The sequence below is a fragment of the Puma concolor genome, chromosome D2 (genome assembly GCF_028749965.1).
Source record: "Puma concolor isolate L17-30 chromosome D2, mPumCon1.1.hap2, whole genome shotgun sequence".
Lineage (NCBI taxonomy): Eukaryota > Metazoa > Chordata > Mammalia > Carnivora > Felidae > Puma > Puma concolor.
In genome coordinates, this window is record NC_141677.1 from 72,008,847 (window position 1) to 72,034,567 (window position 25,721).

The 25,721-nt window shown below is 44.6% G+C and overlaps 1 long non-coding RNA gene across 6 annotated transcripts in view; it reads right to left on the reverse strand.

The window, feature by feature from the left end:
* LOC147576178 (uncharacterized) overlaps positions 1 to 25,721 on the reverse strand; it is a 147,834-nt gene that overhangs the window by 117,653 nt on the left and 4,460 nt on the right. For 3 of the 6 annotated variants that reach the window (XR_015241846.1, XR_015241843.1, XR_015241845.1), the window contains exons 2-3: positions 21,477 to 21,639; positions 19,804 to 19,976 (exon numbers count right to left, since the gene is read on the reverse strand). This is a non-coding gene — a long non-coding RNA (uncharacterized LOC147576178). Of the gene's footprint in view, positions 1 to 12,076; positions 15,811 to 18,444; positions 19,476 to 19,803; positions 19,977 to 21,476; positions 21,640 to 25,721 lie in introns of those variants that run through there. The other 3 variants (XR_015241842.1, XR_015241847.1, XR_015241844.1) reach the window with 3 other exon arrangements.

A 25,721-nucleotide genomic window follows, 5' to 3' on the forward strand; every position in this document is an offset into this window, starting at 1 on the left:
GGCGGGTGTTTGGAGCCAGAGGGAGAGCGGAACGGGGAGTCAGCGTTTAACAGGCACAGAGTTTCAGTTTTACAAGACGAAAAAGTTCTGGAGCTGGATGGTGGTGACAGTCACACAACGATGGGAATGTACTTCATGCCATTGACATGTACACTGAAATAAGGCTAAAATGTCAAATTGTATAATGTCAAATGTGACATATATTTTACCATAATTTTTTAAAATTAAAAAAAAAAAAAGTTCTTGGGGCACCTGGGTGGCGCAGTCAGTTAAGCGTCCGACTTCAGCCAGGTCACGATCTCGCGGTCCGGGAGTTCGAGCCCCGCGTCAGGCTCTGGGCTGATGGCTCAGAGCCTGGAGCCTGTTTCCGATTCTGTGTCTCCCTCTCTCTCTGCCCCTCCCCCGTTCATGCTCTGTCTCTCTCTGTCCCAAAAATAAATAAACGTTGAAAAAAAAAATTAAAAAAAAAAAAAAAGTTCTCTAAATTTTTTTTTTCTTTTGAAGGAACTGGCCTGTTCAGAAAGCTTAACCACCACCGGAAATGTGTCCAAGAGAAGAGTAAAGCTTCCAAAGCTTCTAGAGCTCTATGGCTTTCTCAGAAGTCACACATAGAAGCCCAGACTCACGGCAGGTCTTCGCTGGCGCTGAATTCCAAGTTGTGTTGGGTCTTTCATCGGAGAGAAGGAATAAGCAACTGCAAGAAAAGGGAAGACGACCAAAGGCCTGCTCCCCTGACCAGCTGGTGGCTCCAAAGAGTCTTGACATTCAAGGACTGCAAATATCAGCTCCCTTAATGCCCACAACAGCCCCGATATCTGTGGGCAGACCGAGGCACGGGTGCTTTGAAGCCAACTTGCCCAAAGTCGCACATAAACGAGGAAGCAGAGCCAGGATCCAAACCCTTACAGTCTGACCCTAGAGGCCACATTCTTAACCACTGTGTTATTCTGCCTCAGAGGAGGTAAGGGACCAACCAAGCCGAAGGCACGAAAGCCAACAAGGCGAAGAAAATGAGGACATGTCCACCTGTGCCAGGTGTGAATCTTAGCTCATCCAGCCATGGTGCCCATCTAGGAGGCAGTGGTGATCTCTGAACCCATTTTAGACACAACAAAGCTGAGGTCCCAAGACCATTAAGTCAGCTCCCCTTAGGTCTCACAGCCAGTGGGCCCCATTTCTACTCGCCAATCCTGGCTTTTCCCGGTTGCTTGTCTTAGTTTGAAAATTATTGGAAGACAAAGAGATCGCTGCATTACGCTGTTTCTCAGAGGCACCACTGGCCCAGACTGCTAGAGCTGTTGCCTTAACTTGTAACTTTAAAATCCCGACCGGGGCGCCTGGGTGGCGCAGTCGGTTGAGCGGCCGACTTCGGCTCGGGTCACGATCTCGCGGTCTGTGAGTTCGAGCCCCGCGTCGGGCTCTGGGCTGCCGGCTCAGAGCCTGGAGCCTGTTTCCGATTCTGCGTCTCCCTCTCTCTCTGCCCCTCCCCCGTTCATGCTCTGTCTCTCTCCGTCTCAAAAATAAATAAACGTTAAAAAAAAAAAAAACTTTTAAATCCCGACCTTTCCCAGTTGCAGAGGGCTAGGAGGTGCTGTGACCACTTCACCTCTTTCCCAAAGACCAAGAGGCCGGTGAGCAACCGTGGCTGGAAGGGCTGTGCAGCCAAACACGGGGAGGGACAGAAATGACCGAGGTCACAGGCATGGGCGGTGCCAGCCTGAGCCCTGTGTTTTTGAAACACAAGATTCCGTCTCGGGTGGAGGAAATGACGAAGCTGGAGGAAAATGTTGAAAATGGGAATCCACCAACGTGGAAGGCTTTACTCAAGGTTTTTTAGGCTAAACGCTGTAGGAAACAGCGGCAGATGGGGGCACCATATTGCAGGGCGCGATGTGGAACTTGGTCCAATGCGAGGAAAACTCAGAGGCTCCCAAATCACGTAAAACGCAACTGGGGAAAATGTGAAATAATTTGTTGTGGTGGAGAGCAGTTAAACTTGTCACACACTAATGAGTTCAGGATACCCAAGGAACAGACCTCTAGCCAAATCCGGCAGCAGCCAGAGGCGAGAAGCAACAGGGGTTCTCCCAGGAGCAGAATTCAGGACTAACAAGGGCTCAGGGACTTTGCCAAAAGGGGGTATCTTAGACGAGCCGGGGAGAGGGTCGCTCCGGTCAGCCACAACGGCGGGAGGAGCAAGCGGGATGATCTGATGCCTGGACAGAATCAGCCATCAAGTCTGGTCGGGCTCCTGCATTCATGGCATTCCTCTCTGCCTGCCCCCCCCAACCCCTCCACCTTCCTGAGCCAGACGCCCCCGCCCCCCCCTCCCCGTCACCTCCCGCCTGCTCCCAGATGTAGCTTCCACCTGCCACGTGACCTCCCTGCTCAGAAACCTCCAGGAGCTCTCCCCTTCCTACAGATAAACCTCCACCCCCACAGCTTCTCCCCCACGGATCCCCCAGACCGACTTGCCATAGCTCCCAGCTCGTCTTGTGTCCAGGTCGCACTGTACGTGCCGTGAACCTCCCAGGACAGGGAGGATGCCTGAACATAATAGATTCTCGGTGAATGTTTGCTGCATCGGTACCATGCTTTTAGAGTCAGCAGGGTCGGGGTGGAATTCCAACTCCACCACTCAACGGCTTTGTGATCTTGGGTAGGCTCACCTCCCTGAGCCCCAATTTCAATTTTGGAAAATGGGGGCAAGGAGGTCTTCGTGGGCTCATTCCGAGAATTAAATGAGACAAAGTAGGTCAAATGCTTAGTCAGTAATAACTTCTCAATAAATGCTTTAAAAAAAAAACAACAACAATTCCTGCCCTGCTTATCTGAAAGCCACCTGTGTCACAGCGCCCGTCACCCTCGAGACTTAAGGACGGAGACCCTAATAAAGAGACCAAATAAAGGATTCGTGTGGCACTGACTGAAAGGAGATGGTTTGTTCCAGTGCCCAGCTGTAGTTATTTCATAAGAAAGACAGCGGAAAGAAAACAGGCTAGAGAAGGAATTTTTTAAAGGATTGGACGAAGAGGAAAGAAAAACAAGCCAAAGATAATTATTGATTCAGAAAGAGATGGAAACACAGCCTAAGTGTTTGGTCTTCCAGGGAGATCATAAAATCTGCTCAGTTCCCGTGCATTTCAGCTCCTCTAACAGAAGTATTATCAAATCCAAGGGCAGTAAATTTCAAATAACTGAGGGCACATTTGCTTGAGGTTGGGCTTGTTCTATTCGCTGGGAAGGAAGGAAAATCCCTCTCGTTGTCACCTCTTCGGCCACCCACCTCTGCCAAGTCACAGGGGCCTGGCTTCTTCATCACATAGGACTTACCGGGATGGTAAGTCCAAGCCCTGGAAGAAACTAGACGAACAAGGGTCCGAGTGGCATCTGCGTTCCTAAGAAGGTCCTCCCACCCACGCTCTAACACCCCCCCCCATACCATTCTCCCAAGACCTAGTCCTCCAGGGTGGTAAGTAAGCATCATCCTCTCCCTCTTCATCCTTCAGTGTTAACAGTTTGTGAAACTCTTTTTAAAATTGCAAGATGCAACCCACAAGTGTTGGCAAAACTCATTCAGTGGGTTGCAGTCGACTCTTCTTTAATGAGATAGAAAATAACACAGCACACTACACGTGGTAATGTTAAGTACCATTTTACGAAACTTTCGTTTTGGTTATTTATAGAGAGTAAGATGAATTTCTCACTGCGGGTCTCAGTCAAAAATATTCAAAAAGCTGACTTGGAGGCCCGTGCAAGACTGGTTAAAACCTTCATGTTTGATTCCTTTTCATATCTACTACTGCACCTACCATAACACAAGGGAAGGTCCATGAAATACTTGTGCATGCATGGATGATGAAGTCGGGGACGGGGGGGTGGGGTAGCTAGAGACAGGAAGTGCTTGCAGAGTAAGAAAGCAGATGCAGTAAGCGGCCAAAAAAAAAAAAAAAAAAAAAAGTGAGAGTGTCTTTGGGCAAATTTCTCTTGCTTTTGGAGAAAGTTGACTCATCCCAAACCTCTAGGACCTGTCCCATGGGGTTCAACTGAGGTTTTAACTGGGCGGAATATCCGACTAATAACTTCCCGCTTTCCAACGTGTTTTATATCGTGTGCACCCAATAGAAGTCTATTTCAGAACTGGTGCAGCAATATGATGACCCAAAATCGGGAGTGGATCCAATTGCCAGTTCGCCACGAGTGTCACGTGTTACTTAAAATTTCCAGTGACAGAGTTATTATAGCAAAAACTGGAAAACCTCTAAATGTTCATCAGCTGATGACAAGATTCACAAAGTGGTCTAGCCATACGATGGAACACTCCTCAGAAATAAAACGGAGTGAATTACCCATACGTGAAACAACATGAACGAACCTTAAAACCGTGGTGCAGAGTGAAAGAAGCCAGACGCACGAGACAACATGCTGTATGATTCCACTTATGTGAAATTTCTAGACCAAAGAGCAGATGAGAGGTTGTCTGGGCCTGCGGGTGGGAGAAGAGATTGACCGCAGAGGGGTCTGCGGTGGCTTCGGGGATATTGGGAGTGTTCTATAACTGGATTATCCTGATGGCTGCACGGTTGTATGAATTTACTAAAACTCGTTGAAACGTGCATTACGGTGGGTGGGCTTTTGTGCCAAATGATACCTTGATGGAGCTGTTAGGAAAATCACGGGTGCTTTGAATGCCTCCATAGCTGGACGGTACAGGAGAAAGTTCTCCTTATACTTCTCAACTGTGGCTTCATTATATTGGAAAAGGGTCTGAACGTCTCTTAAAGCCAGACTGTTACATAACCTGGCCACTGCCCCCTTTCCGTGACTATGGACAGAACATCAGTGTCTATCTCTCTGCCTGCCGGTCTGCTTCGTGGTCCTGAAAGACCACACGCTACCAACTGGCATTCAGGGCCTTGCTGACCATTGCCCCGCTCACTCAGCAGCCCGGACGCCAGGGAGGAAAGATTTCCCTTGAAGCCCTTTCTATACTGTTGCCTACTGCTCTTCAGCAGACAGGAGGCAGGGTCATTTCCACGCTGCCCAAATCAGCAGCAATTGTAAAAAAGAAAACAGCGGACCGGTATAATAAGTTTGTGGGCTGGGGCGCCTGGGTGGCGCAGTCGGTTAAGCGTCCGACTTCAGCCAGGTCACGATCTCGCGGTCCGTGAGTTCGAGCCCCGCGTCGGGCTCTGGGCTGATGGCTCAGAGCCTGGAGCCTGTTTCCGATTCTGTGTCTCCCTCTCTCTCTGCCCCTCCCCCGTTCATGCTCTGTCTCTCTCTGTCCCAAAAATAAATAAAAAACGTTGAAAAAAAAAAAAAATAAGTTTGTGGGCTTTCGCTCCCCCAAATAACTCATTGGGCGTTGGAAGTGCAGAGCAGTTATGATATGTTCAACCTGGTAACCTAAAATCATACATCTATTCAAAGCTAATGATCAAGGTAGACAGAATTTTGAGAAGAACAATTGCCATTTATCTTCATACTCGTTCGCATAATGAAGGAATGTGCCTTAGACATCTACACATTGTCCTGCTCCTCTTCCAAATAGTACCCTGAAACTGCGCTCAGTGCGTAACAAGTCCTGGATAAATACTTGTTGGTTTGAATGGTTCCTCCCCCCGTTGACAGTGGCCAGATCAGAACTGATGAGACAATTTCCATAAGGCTGGAAAGGAACACCATGTACCCCCGTGGTCCCGGTAATTTGACTGATGCTGATGGGTTTTTATAATGATTCCTTTCAAACCTCCAACCTCCAGAACCTCTCAAATCCAAACCAGAAAACAAAGTTTTTAAAGCAGAACAATATTTTAGCTCTCATCAGCTCATGCCAAAACTGCAAACCAAATCCAAGTAGGTGAAAGTTATTATAACTCAGAATTCTATGAAAGTCAATTGCGGTTCTGCTAATGTTTAAAACAGACAAGTGTGACATTCAAATTTTTGTTTGTTAAAAAAAACAACAATGGCACCAGAGTTTCCATGCAGTTTGAAATTCTGATTCAAAAAAGCCCAAGTATACATGGCTAAGTCTCTGGCAAAATGCACAGGAGACAAACTGAAATGAACAATAAGGCACAACTGGGGATGACATTTGTGCTATTTTTTTTTTTTAACTTTTCCGAGTATTTCTTCTAAAAACCCATTCCTGGCTTCCCCGTACACACATATTAGATAAAGGGAGAGTAACAAAGATGGCCCCCGTCCAGCCCACTCAGCGCCCTAACATGAAAGTGATTCCTGGGCTTCTTCTTACCAAGATCGTCAGTGAGGAAACACGCAGCAAAGGGCCCTCTCTCGCTAGCAGGGCCCTCTCTCCCTAACAGCCTGTTAGGGAGAACTTTCTCCATGAAACGCTTTAAGCCACAGAAGCATTGTCTCTGGAGATGAGGAATGTGGGCCAGAAAGAGGCAAGAGTCACCTACTCGCTACAGTAATTCCCCCCAAATTGAGGAAAGTCAGGCTCAAAGTCCCTTATTCTCAAAATAAATGATGCGGAGAGCGAGCTGGCGATGGCATGTCTCACCACACACCTGTGGTTTGTTTCTATTGTCTTTCTTCGGTATTTACTAAAAGTTGGCTATGTGCCCAACGCACGTGTAACTCACTGAATTCTGAACGTATCTCCCTTTTGGCTGTGTCCAACTCTCAGTGCTTTGAAAGGTCCTTGAGGAGTAGAATTGAGCCTTTCTATCTTTGTTGCCTTGGCCTCCAGCCCAGGGTCTGGCAGAAAGTATGCATTCAATTAATGTTAGTTGAATGGATGGATGGGTGGGCCGGTAGATAGGTGGGTGGAGAGACAGGTGGGTGGGCGGATGGGTGATAGATGGATAGATGGATGGATGAAGAGAATAGACCAGTCAGTCAATAAGTTTCCCCACTTTTGAGATCCTACATATCAAGGTGTCCTGGTATACAACTCTTACATAAACACATGGCATTATCATTAAGTTCCAGACATCCATCTGTTTTGATGATACACACGGTAGGAACACGCAGGGGAAAAAAAAAAAAGCCCCTTGCTTCACTGATGCCACATGTAGAAAGATCTTTGCCAAGTGTACTATTTATCACCTGAAAACTACTCTTCCTGATATCTTATTCCATTTATAGATTCTGGCTCTGGAGTGTAAGATTCTATTTTTTGAATTAAGATGTGATAAGAGACATTTCAGTTCCCAGAGTCTCTTCTCCGTCTGTAGGTCAGAAGTTATTGGCTGGAGTCCCAGCATCTCCCTTGAGCTATTGCTTCTGCTGACCAAACCTCCTTAGCCTTTAAACCAAATGATATCATAATCATTATGGTGCATTGTTCTAACAGTTGACGTTCATCTACGTATGCACAGGTATCTTTGAATTTCCCCCTGCTTATCGAAATCGCAAACAGATGAGCAAGTTTTAATCTGTATTGTGAGTGCCTCGAAGAGGGGTTCTGATGATGATACTAATGAAAACTGCACTGGCATTTGTTGAACTGACTACTGGTAACTACATGGTTGTTGCATATTAGATAATGTGATATATAATCAATGACAGAACAATGCCTCCTAGAGACACTGTACTTCTCTAACAGAAAAAAAAAAAAAAACTATGACCATAAATTCTATTCATTAAGCACCCACCAAACTCCAGGTGGTCTCACACCAAACGAAGGGTTCTTACACACATTAGCTTCTTCATTTCCCATTGGAGTCGTAGGAAGTAAGGAATGTTATTTCCGTTCGACTGATGAAATGACTGAATCTCAGAGAAACGAAGAGCATTGCTCAAGGATCTAGGTGTGAGTGGTGAGGGAGGACTTAAACCTGGGTCCAGCCTGCGTGTTTTCTATTCTCCCACTTGGGTTAGGCAGTTCTAAGAAAACCGTATTTCTCTTGCTCATTTCTTTTGCTTATGACACAGGATATTGTGGTATTGCTCATGTACTAAAAACCATGCTCAGAGTTCTTGTGGTTTTGAGTTGAAAAAAAAAAAAAAAAACAAACAAGATCAGATGTGAAGATTTACTTCGACTTTAGTACAGTGTAACCTCAAAAGAAAAAAAAAACCTTAATCTTTCAAGTTCCAATTTCCACAACATGCATATTCACACAGCTTCTGAAATGACTAGGGAGAATGAGTCTAGTTGATTACCTCCAGAGCAGTAAGTCGTGTCCCCAGTTACAAGACTGGAGGGACGGTGAGATAGGACGTCACAGCCCTTGACAATCTTTGCTTATATTTGAGTGCCTTCAATGTGAATTCGGGGCACATTTACAGCACCTCTGTTTGGTTTTTCTTTTATGTAGTTTTTAACACAGTGGCAAATTGGAAGTGACTGCCAGCCGGCAGAAACCTACAGCTAATCGGAAAGGTCAAACAGCCTCCTTTGTTCAACATACGCCGTCCCTCCCCATTCCTTCGCAGCCTGTGCAGTGTGACCCAGCGAGGAACATGTCTGCTCTTGTCCCCCGTGTGTTGCATTGATGCCGAGGTGCTGAGATGCCCCCGGGCTCATCGAAGGCCGGCCTGTCTCATGTTTCATCATTAGCCCAATAGGCACAGAGCTTGTGGTTTACCGTCTATCTCTGCGAGCACTCAAGGCCAAGGCAGACTGCCCAAGACTGAGAACAAAAGAACACCCAGTTGCCCAACACTTTAAGACACTCTAGCCAGCCTCCTCCTCCCCAGGTAGTGCGCATGTGTCTCCCCACCCAACACATGCAAACTCTTCCTCCCCCTTCTCCCTTCACATCTGTACCCCCTCGGCCCCACCTTTTCCATAGTCATTCAGAAATTTTAAACCTAAACTATAGCAAGCGATTTCTTCCTTGATGAATCGCCCCTTCTCCACTCCACCCTATAACCTGGCTCTGAGGTAATTTCCTAATTCTTTTGGACAAGACAGTTTACTCTTGATGAGGATTAAAGGTTATTTTTAACCTGAACCACACACGAGGAAATGATGCAATAATTTCTTTGAGCTGGCTGAATCGTTCCTCTTTTTCTTTTTGGTCCATGAATCAAGATGATTCTGAACTTGAAGTTGTTTCTGGCCTTTGTGAGTAATTTCATAATCGCAGAATAAAGTCCACCACTCCCAATTTAAAGGGCTTGCGAGCAGCGATGGTTTCCTAAATGACTGGCATTTTTGTCAGATGTAGACCCCGGGGTTAAAACTCAGAGTGATTTTATTTTATTTTTTAATTTTTTTAATGTTTATTTATTTGTTTATGAGAGATAGGTAGAGAGCGAGCAGGGGAGAGGCAGAGAGAGAGAGAGAGGGAGGGAGACAGGATCCCAGGCAGGTTCCGTGCCATCAGCACAGAGCCCCATGAGGGGCTTGAACCCACGAACCGTGAGATCATGACCTGAGCCGAAATCAAGAGTTAGATGCTTAACCAACTGAGCCACCCAGGCTCCCAAAACTCAGAGTGCTTTTAGGCCAGCATACACAGGCGCCCTCCCGGTCCCTTTCACCAAGCCTGCTCCAATTTGAAAGAAAGGTGGTTAACTCTGCCACCTGGGGCTATTCTGATAGGCATCAAGTTGTCTGCCGTCCCTCCAATCTCTTGTCTAGACCTTCTAGATAGAAGGTAGACATTTCTCAATCTATCACTATTTTTAAACTGTTTGTGCATTCAAGGCCGTATGTTTATATCAGGGTTTCTCAACCTCAGGACTGTTGAAATGTGGGGTCAGGTCATTCTTTGTTGTGGAGCTGCTTATGCACATGATAGGACTCTTAGCATCCCTGGGCTCCCTCTACCTGCCAGATGCTGGCGGCACCCTCTCCAAAGTCACAACCACCGAAAATATCTCCAGACATTGCCAAGTGTCCTCCAGGGAAGCAAAATTGGTTGAGAAACACTGGCCTTTCTGTTGGTTTCAATCACAAGTTCCTTTTGGACCGGAACTCACCGAATTTGTACAGACTTCACAACAGGAAGGTGTGGAGAGAAAGCTGTTGAATGATGATCACAGTCACCAAAAATGTATCGAGGATTTTTGGCTCCCGTTTAAAGAGGACTGACAATTTCAACAGATGATCAAGTAAACAGTAGATAATTTGTCTTATTCAGCCTTCTGTTCTAATCAATAGGATTAAAATGGCAACACTTAGCTCTCTTTTTATGAACCACCAGGAGGAATTAAAAATCTTTAAGAAAGAACTCATCTCCTTGTAATTAAACTGCTCCCACAAAACAAGGTAGGAGGCAGGTAGAGTGAAACCACGCACAGCGGTGTGAGCGAGCGAATGGCAAGCCTCAGAAAAATGAGTCTGCGCCTGGATAAACATTCCTTTGCAATTACTGTTCTGCGAGGCAGGGACTGAGGGCAGCACCCCATCCCCTCGTGAGAGCTGGCCCTCATAAACTACATCCAGTATCTTTCATGGCTGGAAAGCAAAAGATAGATATGAACTCATATGTCATTATAACTGCTGTGTTTTTCATCCATTCAAGTGGCATTAAACTGCCGAGTTTGGAAAAGACAAGTTTCTAGACGGTCTCTTTCTAGCCCTCTCTCGGGGCAAAAGAACAAAACCTTTTGTCAGTTAATCTGATGGATGACATGGGGTTATTTTTATTCTATTCACAAGAGACAAGGCATGTAGGTCCCCCCTGTTCTTACATGCATTGGTTGATAATTCAATTAAACAAATATTTATGGAAGTCATGGGCAAAGCAGTTTGAGAGCCACCAGTTACTACAGTGGAAATGAAGATCTGCCCTCGGAGTTTACATTCTGTTTCTCTGACAATTGGCTGTATATTTTTATTATATTCCCATACATACTTGGCATTGTACACTTTAAGGGCCGATCCAGCGGATTCAAACGTCTGAGTGCCCATAGATGATGGGTCATCCAGAAGGAGTTTATGGACACATGGCTTTTGACATAAGGGTGGGTATTCAAAACAATATTAATGGTGAGAGGGTTTTTTTTTTCCTGATTATAAAATTAATACATGTTGCTGTTTTTAAAATAAAATCCAGAAAACAAAGAAAAGTTCAAGGGGAAGATGGTCTCCCATAAGCAATGGAAGGTCATAGCAAAGGCATAGGACCCAGCATGCTGGGGACAGCAAAACCTGTGTGGGATCCTAAGGAGCCACCCAGGATCATGGGGTGGGGGCCTGAATGCCAGACCTAATTAAGAAGACAATAGGGAGCCACTGATGGTTGTATGTTCTGGGCATCCTCGTGACAGAGTCAAGGTGCCCGTGAGGTCCTAGTGGTTCTGCTCAATTGTCACATGTGGAGCCAGAGGATATAAGGTATGCATTAACCTGTCCAAGGTCATGTAGCCAGTAGACGGGAGGACGGGCAGTCCCAAACCCCATGTCCCTCACACAAAGTAGGAATTGAGTGCAACAAGACAAGGGCTGTGATTTAAAGCATCATGTGTCTAGCTGGGGCAGATACACCTTTGACCCAGGGGAATGTATCAAAAGATTCCGTAGGCACAGAAAAAGGATCTTACTTACTTTGTAGATAAAAGACCAGCTGACAGCCCAGAGACATCTACGCAGAGCAGGTACCCTTGGGTGGAGGGCACCTTCCCTGACTGTCGGGTACCCAGAATGATATACCACTGCCAAGTTACCACCTGAATGAAGTCAGGGGCTTTGGAGCTTTGAGCGGCTTCCCTTTGGCGCTTTTCATGGGAAGTTCATGCCACTGACCCATAGCAATCGTTCTGGACTATCTATCTGGTTAAGAGCCAGCCTGCTCACCAGGTATGATGGCTGGAGCCCCCAATACATTCCCGAGACACTCCGGGATGCATTCCCAGCTTTACCATGCCCCTGGTAGATCCAGAAGTCATGCCAAGACAGGACAACATTTCAAAGGGAGATTCATGAATGTGAACAGGGGTTAACAATGTCAGATGCTACAGAAAGGGCATAGTGCACAAGGCAACTGGTTTTGACTCTTCCGGAAATCTTTGAGGAAGCACTTCTGAATGGTAGTGGGGGGAAAAGCTGGGTTACAGAGGGGAAGAAACATGACTAGATAAATACATTGGGTATGATCTGCTCCTTCTAGAAGTATGTCGGTGAGGAGGAGAAGAAAAATGAGCCATGGTAGTGGGTCAAGAGGGTTTATTCAGGACCAGGTGGGAGTCGAACTCTTCTCCTTCAACAGCGTCCAACGAATGCTTTCTCTGTACCTCGCAGATGCCAGGCGTTATCCAAGGTCTGGAGAGACAGCCACGAATACCGACAAAATCCCTGTCCCCGTGGGGCTTATATTTGGGGAAAGGGGGAGGAAGGCAGGGCACAAACACCAAAAAGTGAAAAGAAACACATAGATATAAATAAGGTAATTCCATAAAAGGATGTGGAATGTCAGCGATATATTAATGAAAAAAAAAAAGAGATTGGTATGATAAGACCAAGACTGGCTGAGTTTGGGGAACGGGGTGGTCAGACAAGGACCCCCTAAGGAGGTAACACTTGAGTGGAAGCTTCAGGAGTGAGAAAGAACCGCCGTGGAATTTCTGACAGAGGGACAGCAAGTTCAGGGTCCCTGTGGCAGGCACCAGCTCAAGGGACAAAGGGGCCAGTGTGGTAAAGCACAGAGAGCCAGGGAGATAGAAGGAAAGGGGAGGCAGCCAACAGATTACCACACGCCTGCGACCACAGAAGCAAGTTTGGGTTGAGTTCTAATTGCGATGTGAAACCACTGGGGGTGTTGAAGCAGGAAAAGCTAAGTGATCTTTTTTTCTAATTATTATTTTAAGATCATATATATCTTTTTAAAAGCCACTCTTGGCTACAGAGCAGAGAATAAACTCTAGGGCCAGGAGTGGAAGTTGCCGGCGTCTGTTGCGGGGGGGTCTAGTGGGAGACCAATGGTGGCTTGGACCAAAGTAGCAGCAGGGAAAAGGTGAGCGTGTTGCAAACACAGAGCCCACAGCACTTGCTGATGGACTGCATCTGGGGAGGGGTGGAAAGGGGCAAACTCAGGGAGAGCCCTTGGGTCTCCACCCAAGTACCTACGTGAATGGCAGTGCTATTTCCTGAGCTGGGAAGACTAGAGGAGGAATCTGGAGGGAGTAGAGACTAACAGTCTCAGTGCTGGATAAGTCAAGTCAACTGTAAGACGTCTGAATCCCAGAAGAGATCTGAAGGAGAAAGTTGGGAGAAATCAGGCCAGGGATACAGATTTTGGAGTCATGGGTGTTAAAAAAAAAAAAAAAAAAAAAGCAAGCAGTTGGATTAAACCTAGAATTACCACAGGATCCAGCCATCCCACTCCCAGGTATAGACCCCAGAGAATTGGAAGCAAAACTCGTACACAAATATTCACAGCAAGACAACTGAAAACAGCCAAATGGTGGAAACAACCCAAATGGCCACCAACAGCTGGATGGATAAATGAAATGTGGAATAACCACACGACGGAATACTATTCAGCCGCGGAAAGGAAGGAAGCCTTAATACGTGCTACAAAGTGGATCGTGAACATTGAAAACATTACGCTAGGCAAATGGTTCCATTTATACAAGAACATCCACGATAAGCAAATCCAGAGACAGAAGGCAGACGAGCAGTTGCCAGGGGTTAAGAAAGGAGCAAATGGGCAGTGGCCACTGAATGGGTACAGAGTTTTCTCTTGGGGTGACGGAGGATGTTTTGGGACCAGACAGAGGTGGCAGTTGCACCATAATGTGAATGTAGTAAATGCCACTAAACTGCACGCTTTAAAAGGGTGGAATTTATGTTCGTGGGTATTTTACCACGCCAAAACATACATACATACATACATACATACATAACAAACATAGGCAAGGGGATTGGACAAGGTGACCTCCGGATCAGGCAAAGACGGACAAGACAGCCCTGGACTGAGCCCCAAGCATGTGAGAATTTAAGAGGTCAGCCGGAAGAGGGATAGTCAGCAAAGAAGGTTCGAAGGCACAAACTGTGACACCGGGGGAAAACCAGAGATGCTGCTGTCCTAGAACCCAAAGGGAAATCGGTTGCAAGGAGAGTCAAGTGACCATCTGTGTCAAAGAGTGACTTCGTGTGCGGTTCGGGGGGGACACTGCCACATTCGCCTGCTCCGTGGCGGAAACATTTTGCGCTCTGATCAGCACTGCGTCAGAGTGCTCCCATCCGCCCTGCAATGGAGCACTGTTGCCAGACCAGCATATCGTCCTCCCTGAGGCGGAAATAGATCCCAGGGTAGATTTCACCTGCAACTCCTCTGAGAGTGAGGCTGAACATCATTACAGACATTCAGGGGCCATCCGTCTCTCCTCCATCGAGGGCTGTCTGAGCCCGGTCTTCTTCCATTTTCTGTTGAGCTGAGAGTCTTCTCACTCTTGATTTCTAGGAGTTCTTGAAGTATCAGGGAGCTGGTCTTTTGTATCACCCCCTCTCTTGAAGCTCTTCTTTCTTCGCTACCTCGAAAGTATTCTCTTCTAGGTGTTCTTTCGTCTCCAGGGTCTCATGTGAGCCTTTGGGATGCTTTCCCCTGGGTACGTGGGGTTCTCCCTGACTCGGCATTTCACATGTTAGCGCCCCCGACCCTTCGTCTCCAGCAACCTCACTTCACTACATGCCCTTCTCGGGCATCCCTCCCCTTCCATCACTGCCTCCGCCATGATTCTGATCACAACTGTGTGCTGAACTCTCCCTAAACGATGTGCAGCAGGATATTAACAAAGGACTTCTCGATGCTCAGGGCAGGCTGAGACCCCACAGCGGAGAACAAGGTGTGTTAGGCACCCAAGCATTCGAAAGAGAGGGGCTAGACCATCCACACAGACCTTACAGAGGATGACCCAAAACACCACACAGGGGCCTGGCCTCATCATGAGGGTCTTTACCAGAGCCTTGAGCATGGCTCCTTAGTTCTTTGCAGAAGCATGGCTCTTTCCCACTGCCCTCAAACCAAGCAGAAGGCTTTAAGAGAATCTTCTGGAGAGCCTGGCTGGTGTCTTATGGAATTGAGGGGACGCAGGATTAGCTGACTTGTGTTGGAAAAGCTCTAAAGGTGAAAGGCTGGCTTGCTGCCATGGCCCCAATTGGGGAGAGGAGCCCTTTTGTCAATGCTGTTCCCGGTGGTGGCACCCCCCAGTTAATGGTCATTTTCTCCCTGTTGGTCACGGAAATTGGAACAAAATTTTGAAAGTGTTGGAAGGGCATAATTGTTGCTTCTGCACAGTGAAGGTAACAATCAACAAAACTAAAAGGCAGCCTATGGAATAGGAGAAGATATTTACAAATGACATATCTGATAAAGGGTCAGTATCCAAAATCTATAAAGAACAGGGGCACCTGGGTGGCTCCATTGGTTAAGCATTTGACTTCAGCTCAGGTCATGATCTCATGGGTCGTGAGTTCAAGCCCCATGTGAGGCTCTGGGCTGACAGCTTAGAGCCTGGAGCCTGTTTTGGATTCTGTGTCTCTCTCTCTCTGCCCCTCCCCTGCTTGTTCTCAATCTCTCTCTCTCTCTCTCTCTCTCTCTCTCTCTCTCTCTCAAAGATAACCATTAAAAATATTAAAAAAAAAAGAACTTATCAAACTCAACACCCCAAAAACAAATAATCCAGTTTAAAAATGGGCAGAAGACATAATTAGACATTTTTCCAAAGAAGACATCCAGATGGCCAACAGACACATGAAAAGATGTTCAATATCACTCATCATCAGGGAAATACAAATCAAAGCCACAATGAGATACCACCTCACACCTGTCAGAATGACTAAAATTAACAACACAGGAAACAACAGATGTCGACAAGGATGTGAAGAAAGGGGAACCCTCTTGCACTGTTGGTGGGAATTAAAACCGATGCAGCCCAGCCACTCTGGAAAACAAAAAGTTAAAAACAGAACTACTCTATGACCCAGCAATTGCACTACTAGGAATTTACCCAAAAGATGCAAAAATACAGATTAGAAGGAGCACATGCACCCCAGTGTTTCTAGTAGCATTTTCAATAATGGCCAGACTATGGAGAGAGCCCAAATGTCCATCAACTGTTTAATGGATAAAGAAGATGTGAGATATATATACACACACATACATACATACAATGGAATATTACTCGGCCATGAAAAAGAATGAAATCTTGCCATTTGTAACAACATGGATGGAACTAGAGCATATTATGCTAAGTGAAATAAGTCAGAGAAAGACATATACCATATAATTTCACTCATATGTGGAATTTAAGAAAAAAATAGATAAACATATGGAAAGGGAAAAAAGAGAGGGAAGCAAAACACAAGAGACTCTTCATGATATGGAAAAACTAACAAACTGAGGACTGATGGAGGGGAGGTGGGCGGAGGATGGGCTAAATGGGGGATGGGCATTAAGGAGGGTCCTTGTCATGATGAGCACTGGGTGTTGTATGTAAATGATGAATTACTAAAGTCTATTCCCAAAACCAATATTACACTGTCTGTTAACTAACTAGAATTTAAACAAAAATTTGAAGAAAAACCCCACAAATTTAATACAATTTAATTTTTAAAAATAGAAGGGCATAATTATTGACTCTCCAGGAAGCTGAGAGGCAGACCTAACATGGTAACAGCAGAAGAGAGGAAATGCCAAACAGGCAGAATTTGGAAACTCATGGAGAACCGGCCCTGTGCATTCATGGAAAACGTCCTTATAAATAAAGTTTTTACAAAAGCTAAACACAGAAAAAATTCACACGATGTTGTTGCATAGTATTCACTTAAGATTTTCTTAAATCACTTGAATTTGGATCTTAGTTTCAGAAAATGAAGCTGCTTCAAGAAAAAAATAAAAAATAATTTTTTCAGGAAAAAAATAAAAATGAGGCATTATTTTAGAGAGGTCAAGAGCTCTGGCTGGGGCGTCACACAGACCTGGGTTGGAAGTCCTGCTCCCTGATTTATTAGTTGTGAAACTTGGAGCAAATCGCTCAACTTCTCTGAGCCTCAATTTCCTCCTGTACAAAGCAAACATGATACCCGACAAGGCTGTTACTAGAAGTAAATGGGATATTGCAAATGACACCCTTAGCACGGTGTCTGGTGTTCAGTCACTGGTTCTGACCAATCACGAGTGACACCCATCACTCGTCATCAGGGAGATGCAAATCAGAACCACACTGAGATATCACCTCACACCTGCTAGGATGGCTCTTATGAAAAAGACAAGGGATAACAAATGTTGGTGAGGGTGTGGAGGAAAGGGAATGCTCGTGCACCGTTGGTGGGAATATAAATTGGCAAAGCCATAATGGAAAAAAGTATGGAGGTTCCTCACAAAACTGAAACCAGAACTACCATAAACATTCAGCAATCCCACTTGTGGGAAAATCAGGACCTCAAAGAGATATCTGCACTCTCATGTTCATTGCAACTTTTCACAACAGCCAAGATGTAGAAACAACTCAAATGTCCTTTGACAGACGAAGAGATAAAGCAAATGGGGTGTATAGATACAACGGAACAGTATCTAGCTGCGACAAAAGAAGGAAATTCTGCCATTTGTGACAACATGGATAAATCTGGAAGGCACTATTCTCTGAAATAAACTTGACAGAGAAAGACAAATACTATAGAATCTAAAACAAAACAAAACGATAACAAAGTTTCATGGAAACAGAGAATAGGAGCATTCTGACCACAAAATAGAAAAGAGTTAATTAACTATGGTAACTATATGAAGTGACAGACGGGTTGACCTCGGTGATCATTCTATAATGTATATGTATATCAAATCATCACATTGTATACTTCGAATGTATGTACTATTGTATTTGTTCGTTATTCCTCAATGAAGTTAGAAGGAGAGAAAGGAAAAGATGGGAGGGAGGGATGAAGGAAGGGAGGGAGGGAGGGAGGGAGGGAGGGAGGGAGGGAGGGAAGAAGGAAGGAAGGAAGGAAGGAAGGAAGGAAGAAAAGGAAACTCTCTAAAGATAACTTCTTGAAGACAGGGTCCAAGTCTTCCATACAGACTTCCTATCCTACATCCCATGGCAAGTGGATTTTTACAGCTGTATATTACCATTAATACGGTGACAATAACAATACTTCAATTAACAAAAGTATAAAGATTCCAGGGGCGCCTGGGTGGCTCAGTCGGTTAAGGGTCTGACTTCGGCTCAGGTCATGATCTCGCAGTCCATGGGTTCAAACCCTGCATCAGGCTCTGGGCTGCCAGCTCAGAGCCTGGAGCCTGCTTCGGATTCTGTGTCACCCTCTCTCTCTGCCCCACCCCCACTCATACTCTGTCTCTCTCCTTCTCTCAAAAATGAATAAACGTTAAAAATTTTTTAAAAATTCATAAAGATTCTTGGTCACTCAGGAGTGATGGCAGACATTTTACATGGCCACAGACAATGTTTTTAGTAAAGATAAAAAGAAATAGGAAAAAAAAAGAAAAAGAATAAAAGAGAATGTGACATAGATCTAGGTTTCTGTTACATGGCTCTGGAAAGAATGCACATGCCCTCTCATTGTATTCTACATCTTTAATTTTGGTTGGTTTGGTGCTTTCTGACGGATGCTGTTAACTTTATGGAGTTTCCAAAGAAAGTTCTCTGTAATGTGCTCTGAAGGAAACTGAGAAGAAAATAAAGCACACTGCAGTAACACAGCCTGGGAGTGCGGAAAGACTATTTGTTCATCATACATTAAGTTAAAAATATAGTTGCACAAGCAGATGACTAAATAATACTTAGATGCACAGATTTGAGCTTTTCTTTAAGTACAAGCTTATGTAAGATTGTTCCACTTAATCTCGTCATTAACAACGCTTCAATGTGACATTTTTAAACATACTGTTTCATATACATCTAAATTCATGCTGTTTACACAGCACGCACGTAGCAAATTTATCTGCAAGGAGGACTTGGCATCCCTGCAACACAGAATGTCATACTATGTTAGAGAGATCCTCGGCTTTCACACTGTGTTAGAGAGATCCTTGGATTTTATACTAAGAGAGATCCTCAGATGTTTACACTTAGGCATCCGGTTCCATATTCGGCCCCTGTAGCAGAGGCATCCAGGACAGCTGAGAGCCATTCTTTAATATCAAACGGCAACACAAATGATCAGATTGGGTTCTTAGAACTTAATCAGGTGGAGTTTTTTGGTGTTTGGATTGGGGGCATAAAAGTCATGTTCATTCGGTCTGTGGCCATGCACAGGTTAAAACATTACCAGCTGTGTCCACAGAGGACAGTTAGATGTACCACTTAGGGATGGATAAAATTAAGATGCTCGTGAGCCTCAGATTTCATCATAAATCTCAATCAATATACTGAAGGGAGTTATTTCTTAGTCAGACCCCTGCTTGCCAATATTTTAGGATCTGAATCACCTCCATCAAAATCATTACTTCGAGGTCAGAAAAATCCTGTTTTTCAGTGGATTCCATAGGAGAGAGAACCTGGGTTTATCTTGCCTCAAAGGCCAGTTTTGTTCTTCAGCTATAAAGGTTTGTTGTATCTCTCCAACCCAGTCAATCGCCGTTATGCTAGTTCTGGTTCAGAAAAAAAAATTAATAATAATAATAACACCCATGTTGCAGCTGGCAAGCCCAACTGTGGGTCCACACAATGTCAGAGCAACCTGCTGAAAAGTAGTCTGTACGATCAACCAGTTGGATCAGCTGGTTTTTCTCCTCGAGCGGGAATTATTAACGTGAACCTGAATTTTTCTATTTCACTTGCAAGACAACAGTGGGGTTTCTTGGTTTGTAATGACAGCTATAAAAGGACAGCCCATTTAACCCTACTGTAAGCACACACTGACAGGGATGTGGCTTACACACACCCCTCCCCTTCTGAATGAAGACCCAGGCTACTTACTCAGCATACATGACGTCTTGATCTGACCACAGTCAGCCTGTGGCATTCATGACTTTGTGCCCGGTTGTAATCCTACAGCAAAGGTGACTGTTCTCACCAGGGTCTGTGTGTCACTTATCTGGGGGGCCATCTTTAGTGTGAAACATGAGAAGCCATTCTGCTTGCCCTCAGTCCTAGAAAACATAATATGAATTCCGGGACATAAGGTGTCAAACTTTCTTACGCGTGAGTAACGTCTTGTTATGGGTTGAATGCGTCCCTCCCCGCCCCCAGAAAAAAACACGTGTTGGAGTCTCGGGACTCCCTTAGTCTCTCAGAATGTGACCTTATTTGGATCTTCAAACGTGATCTTTACAGAGGTAATGAAGACAAAATAAGGCCATTAAGATGGGTCTAATTCAATATGACCGGTGTCCTTATCAAAAGGAGAAATTTGGACACAGACCAGCACAGAAGGAAGACGGCCAGCCATAAGCCAAGGGGAGAGGCCCCGGATAGACCCTTTTCTCACAGCCCTCAGAACAAACCAACTGGCACCTTGATTTTGGACTTCTAACCGTCTAATTCACACCTCACCGATCCAGCATCGTTGGAGAACGAAACAATCCATATAAATTCATTTTCTAAATAATGAAAGTGTTCCGGAAAAGAAGTTCCAAAATTTTCATAGTACTATTTCTTAATAAACATATTTCTAAGATGCACACTGCATTTCTTTTTTTTTTTTTTAAGTTTACTTATTTATTTTGAGAGTGAAAGAGAGAGAGAGCAGGAGAAGAGCAGAGAGAGAGGGTGAGAGAAAATCCCAAGCAGGCTCCGTGATGTCAGCACAGAGCCCAGTGCAGGTCTCAAACTCACAAACTGTGAGATCATGACCTGAGCTGAAACCAAGAGTCGGACTCCTAACCGACTGAGCCAGCCAGGCACCGCACACACTGTGTTTCTTAAGCCGAGGACGGTTTAAGAGACACAATCTAAACCTTCTAAATGATGTGGGATCATCAGGTGACTATGGGGTACAGAACACTGTCTCTGCAGTAAATGGCATCACTCGCGTCCCTGTTTTCTCACAGAAAGTTCCCAGATGTCCTCTCTGCCCGCCCCCTGCACCTGTCTTACTCCTTCGCTCCGGTTTGTTTCTCCCAGTCTGTTACGAAAGAACAGAATCCGGAAAAACAAGGCATTGAAACTGTGTCTGAAATAAAATTAAGAGTTCCGAGTTAGGATCTGAAAGACTCTCCTAGGGGCTGAACCTCAGAGACTTGGGAAAACTTCCTTTGTTGCTGACTTCTCTTCCAGCAAGGGATGATATAGTGAGACCCCTTATACTCGGATAAGTGCAGGGCTTGGCTGCATGGACACAAAGCAGGTCACCAGAGAATTTTCCAGCCTCCTTGAGGTCTTAGGAATTTACACCATGAAAAGCAGCAGCTTGGATCAATACTCTCCAGGGAAATAGACTTCTCTCGCAAGAGCCCAGTGGGGCTTTCTTTTGTCATTGTCGGTTTCATATACTTGGAATATGGCTATACCATAGGATGGAACTCTCTCTGGAATGACCTTTCCATGATGCAAAATTAGTTTAGGAAATGCTAATTCCCCAAGAGGAACGATAATCAGATTAAATGACCACAAAGGAATCAACTTGCCTTTGAAACCAAAAGAGTACTTACCAAATTAGATACTTTACTACATCCTCTCGCTTTTAAAAAAGAACACATTGATTCAATTATCCAATTTCCACTCGTTGGAAGCTGCCTTCTTTGCCACCCTTGGTTTTGCATAAAACGAAGAGTTTTCTGCTTTATGTCGTGGCCTATAGCGGTGCTGCTGGAGCTGGTGTTAAAAACAAAACATGGGGAAGAAAAGAAAAAAAGCACCAATGTTTATTAAGTATTTACGAGAAGCCAAGCACTAGGACAGATGCCTTTATGCCCTATCTTATTGACTCCTTCCAGACAGCGCCTGAGTAGGGGGGACATTGTTATTTCCATTAAACGGACGACGAAACGGAGGCCGGAGGTGTTCAAACAACTTGTTCCGAGTCATCCAGCTGCTAAGTGGCAGAACCTGGATTTTCACCCAGGCAGTCTGATTCCAGAGCCCGCATTCTTAATCATTAGGGTATAGAGAGAGGTAAATGTCGAAACTAATCACCAAAATTTGGGGCACCTGGGTGGGTCAGTCAGTTTAGCATCCAACTCCTGGTTTCCGCTCAGGTCAAGATCTCCCAGTTCATGAGCTGGAGCCTCCTGTTGGGTTCTTGTGCTGACAGCACGGGGCCTGCTTGGGATTCTCTCTCCCGCTCTCTCTGCCCCTCCCCCACTCGTGTGCACAAGCGTGCTCTCTCTCTCTCTCTCTCTCAAAAATAAATAAACATTTGAAAAAAAGAATCACTAAAATTAGCATAATCTTGCTTAAATGCCATAATTTGAAATTATGTAATAAAAAGCATTCTGAAACAAAACTGCATAGGCCAGGGATATTTTCAGACTGTCCCATCCAGCCCGGCTACGCTATAAAATACCGAGCATGATTTTTTTTTCAACGTTTATTTATTTTTTGGGACAGAGAGAGACAGAGCATGAACGGGGGAGGGGCAGAGAGAGAGGGAGACACAGAATCGGAAACAGGCTCCAGGCTCTGAGCTGTCAGCCCAGAGCCTGACGCGGGGCTCGAACTCACGGACCGCGAGATCGTGACCTGGCTGAAGTCAGACGCTTAACCGACTGCGCCACCCAGGCGCCCCATGATTTTTTTTGCAAGGTTAACTGTGGCCTTTTAACTTACTTAATAAATTACTTTCATTCTAAGTCACTTCCCAGATGAGGATTTATGAAAACTATACATAGGAGGATATATGCATGGGAATTTTATAAGCCAAGACAATATTGTGATCCACAAGATAGCTACGAAAAGGCACACAATAAATTAGTAATGGGGTGGGGAGAAGGGCGATGTGAAAAATGCTGCCACAGAGTAGTCAGCAGCAGGAGAAAGAAAAACCAGGTAGCGTGATGGAGATGATGACAAGTCAGAGTAAAATCGTCACTTCAGACATTTGCAGGATAAGTAAAGAGATATTTTCAAAACGATGCCAATACCCTTTTAGTGCCTTCTCCAGGCATTTCAGAGACCCTCACAGCTCCACCTGGTTTGGAAAAGGATGCAGAATGGCCAAGCACGTTCAGCTTTGTTTTTCATTTTCTGTTCCCAACTCCCAAGCAGCTTTATCTAGACTCTTAAATAAAATCCCCAAGGTTGTCACAACTTTTTGAGTCTTTCATTCTCAGCAAGAGTCTTCCGTGAAATCTTTTTCCAGTTACAGATTTAAAAACAAACAAAACAATAAAGCCAAATTGCTTAATTGCTTGGCTTTTCTTTGGTGTTCTTTTGTCTTCAGAGTTAGCATTCATGTGGCAGTTTTGGAAATTCACACTGAAATGTACTCACAATGAGAATTTCATTTGTGTGGCTAAATATGATTATTCTTCCAGACCTATTATACTTAAACCAATTGAACAATACAAATAAACATTGCATGATAGAATCTCTTCACTTGTTCAGGGCTTTGTACTCCAAAAATTACTCCATGACCTGCTCCAGGCCCCAAATATATCATGCAATTGAATTACGCTGACAAGTAGCCAGAGGTGAGCCAAAATCTGTTAAGGATGCAGGCTCTGGTAATTAAAGATTAGATCAGGAGGCAGGAAAGTCAAGAACTCCCTTTCCCTTTCCTTGAAATCTTAAGCATGTCTCCCTCTTATGCTTCAGTTTCTCCAGATTAAAATGGGGAGAAAGGAAATCCAATAATTTCTCCGCCAGGGTAAAAAGTAATTTCTATTTAGAAGGGGTTTACAAAGAAAGGCACTGCCCCCACAACATTTAATTAGGGGATAATGCTCTAGAAACAGAAATCTACCATAGGATGAAAGTCTCTAACAGGTTTTATTCAAGGGGCTGCAAAGCTGAGGCATTGTGGAAAACAAATGGCATATCTAAGGTTGATGTGTATTTTCAAAGCACGAAGTCTGACCACACTGGTAATCAAAATCCAAGTAGCAGCAACACGGTCTCACGAGTGTCTTCAGACTCGCCCCTTCCAAGGCATAGGACCTGACACGCCTCTATATAGTGAGTGGTTCTGGATGGGCTTTTATATAGTACATGCATAATGAGTAAGTTAACTAGAAAAATAGCTATACAATGCAAAGAAGTGAAAACACATATGAAAGAAAATACCTGTTTGGTCTACTCAAAGTACTGAATGGAGAGAAAGAAATGTAAATGATTTGGTCTACCATCCAGAGGCTGAGCAGACAACCAGCTTCTTCCACTGGTTCCCATTGGCAATCCCATTCGGTTGGGTGACCCAGATGCCATGTTCCATGGGTGAAAGGAAAAGACATTGTCTTCTTTTATTTGGGAGAATCTACTAGACACAAGCTTTTAAGTGGTTCCTCTATCCCACAGGAATTTATGAAGGACCAACTACATGGCCAGAATAAACGGGAGCTAAAATGTTTAAAAGGGATCTTTCCTCCTCTTCAGAAGCTTAACACAGGTATTAGGGGATTCTTGGTGCTACAAACTCCTTAGTTTGGTACAACATAATCGTTTTATCCGGGACATGGTAAGATTCTGTTAAAATAAAATCTAGAGTTTTCAATAATTAGTACAGCTTGCAGTCACCAGAGGCTCTGGACTCGGGCACACTGAAGGACGACTCCCAGCCAAATGTTCTTCATGTGCAGCAATGATATTCCTGGTGCCAGGGGCACCTAAAGGTAAGATTTCAGCTGACGAGCAATCCATTTTTATTTGTAATATAATGGAATAAAACCAGATTTGTTAAATTATTTGTTTGTTTGTGTGTTTGTTTATTGAGAGACAGGGAGAGAGAGCAAGCCAGGGGGGTTCAGAGAGAGAGGGAGAGAGAATCCCAAGCAGGCTCCGTGCTGTCAGCACAGAGCCTGACACGGGGCTCGAACCCACCAACCATGAGATCATGACCTGAGCCAAAATCAAGTGTCGGGACGTTTACCCAACTGAGCCACCCAGGTGCCCCAAGAACAGAATTTTTTAAAGTTGGCTTTAGTTTTATATTGCACTGCCTTCCTCTTTTTTTTTTTTTTTTAAGTTACTAGTCATGGCACTAAGTAGATGACTTGAGGGAAAAAATCCTTCCTTTACTTCTAATATTTCACCACCGAAATACTTTAAAGGAATTTATTTCAGGGACTCAAATAAACAACTACCTTTAAAAAAATAAAATAGGGCATGTACTAGGGAAGGGCACACAAGAAAAGGGGGGGGACTTTTTTTAAAAAGATAATTTAGCAAAGATAAAAGCATTTAAACACACTTCACTCTGATCCAGCCTCTGAGTCATATTAATGTCTGGTGCGAGAAAAGAGCCCAACTGATAAAGAGAAGCTTATTTAACTGAATGGACTTCTCATACGAGCAAACTGACCCCTTTCATGTGCTGAAATGTCATGAGGATTGGATCAGATGGCATTTGACGTGTTACAAACACACGGTGCTATGTGAGATTTCAAGAAGCTTTCGCATACATTCACATACATTTACCATGAACCGACGGTAAATCCATTTTAAAGATGAAGCCACTGCAGAAGGTCAAACCGAAAAGTGACAAAGCCAGGATACAAACCTGGATCTTCTGCCTCCCGGGTCGGAACACTTGCCAGTACAGCCAAATTTTGAAAAATATTTTTATTGGCTCTAGCGTTGCTCAGTGTAGTCATTGGACACACCAGGAAGAGGAGGAGGTGGGAAAGAGGGAGGAAGTGGGAGAGAGGAGAGCTTTTGAATTTTCCAAACAGTCCAGGCTTTGCAGTGATTACACTGTCCTCGTTCTTATCACAATGGATGGAGTTGCTTGCCCCTGTGTA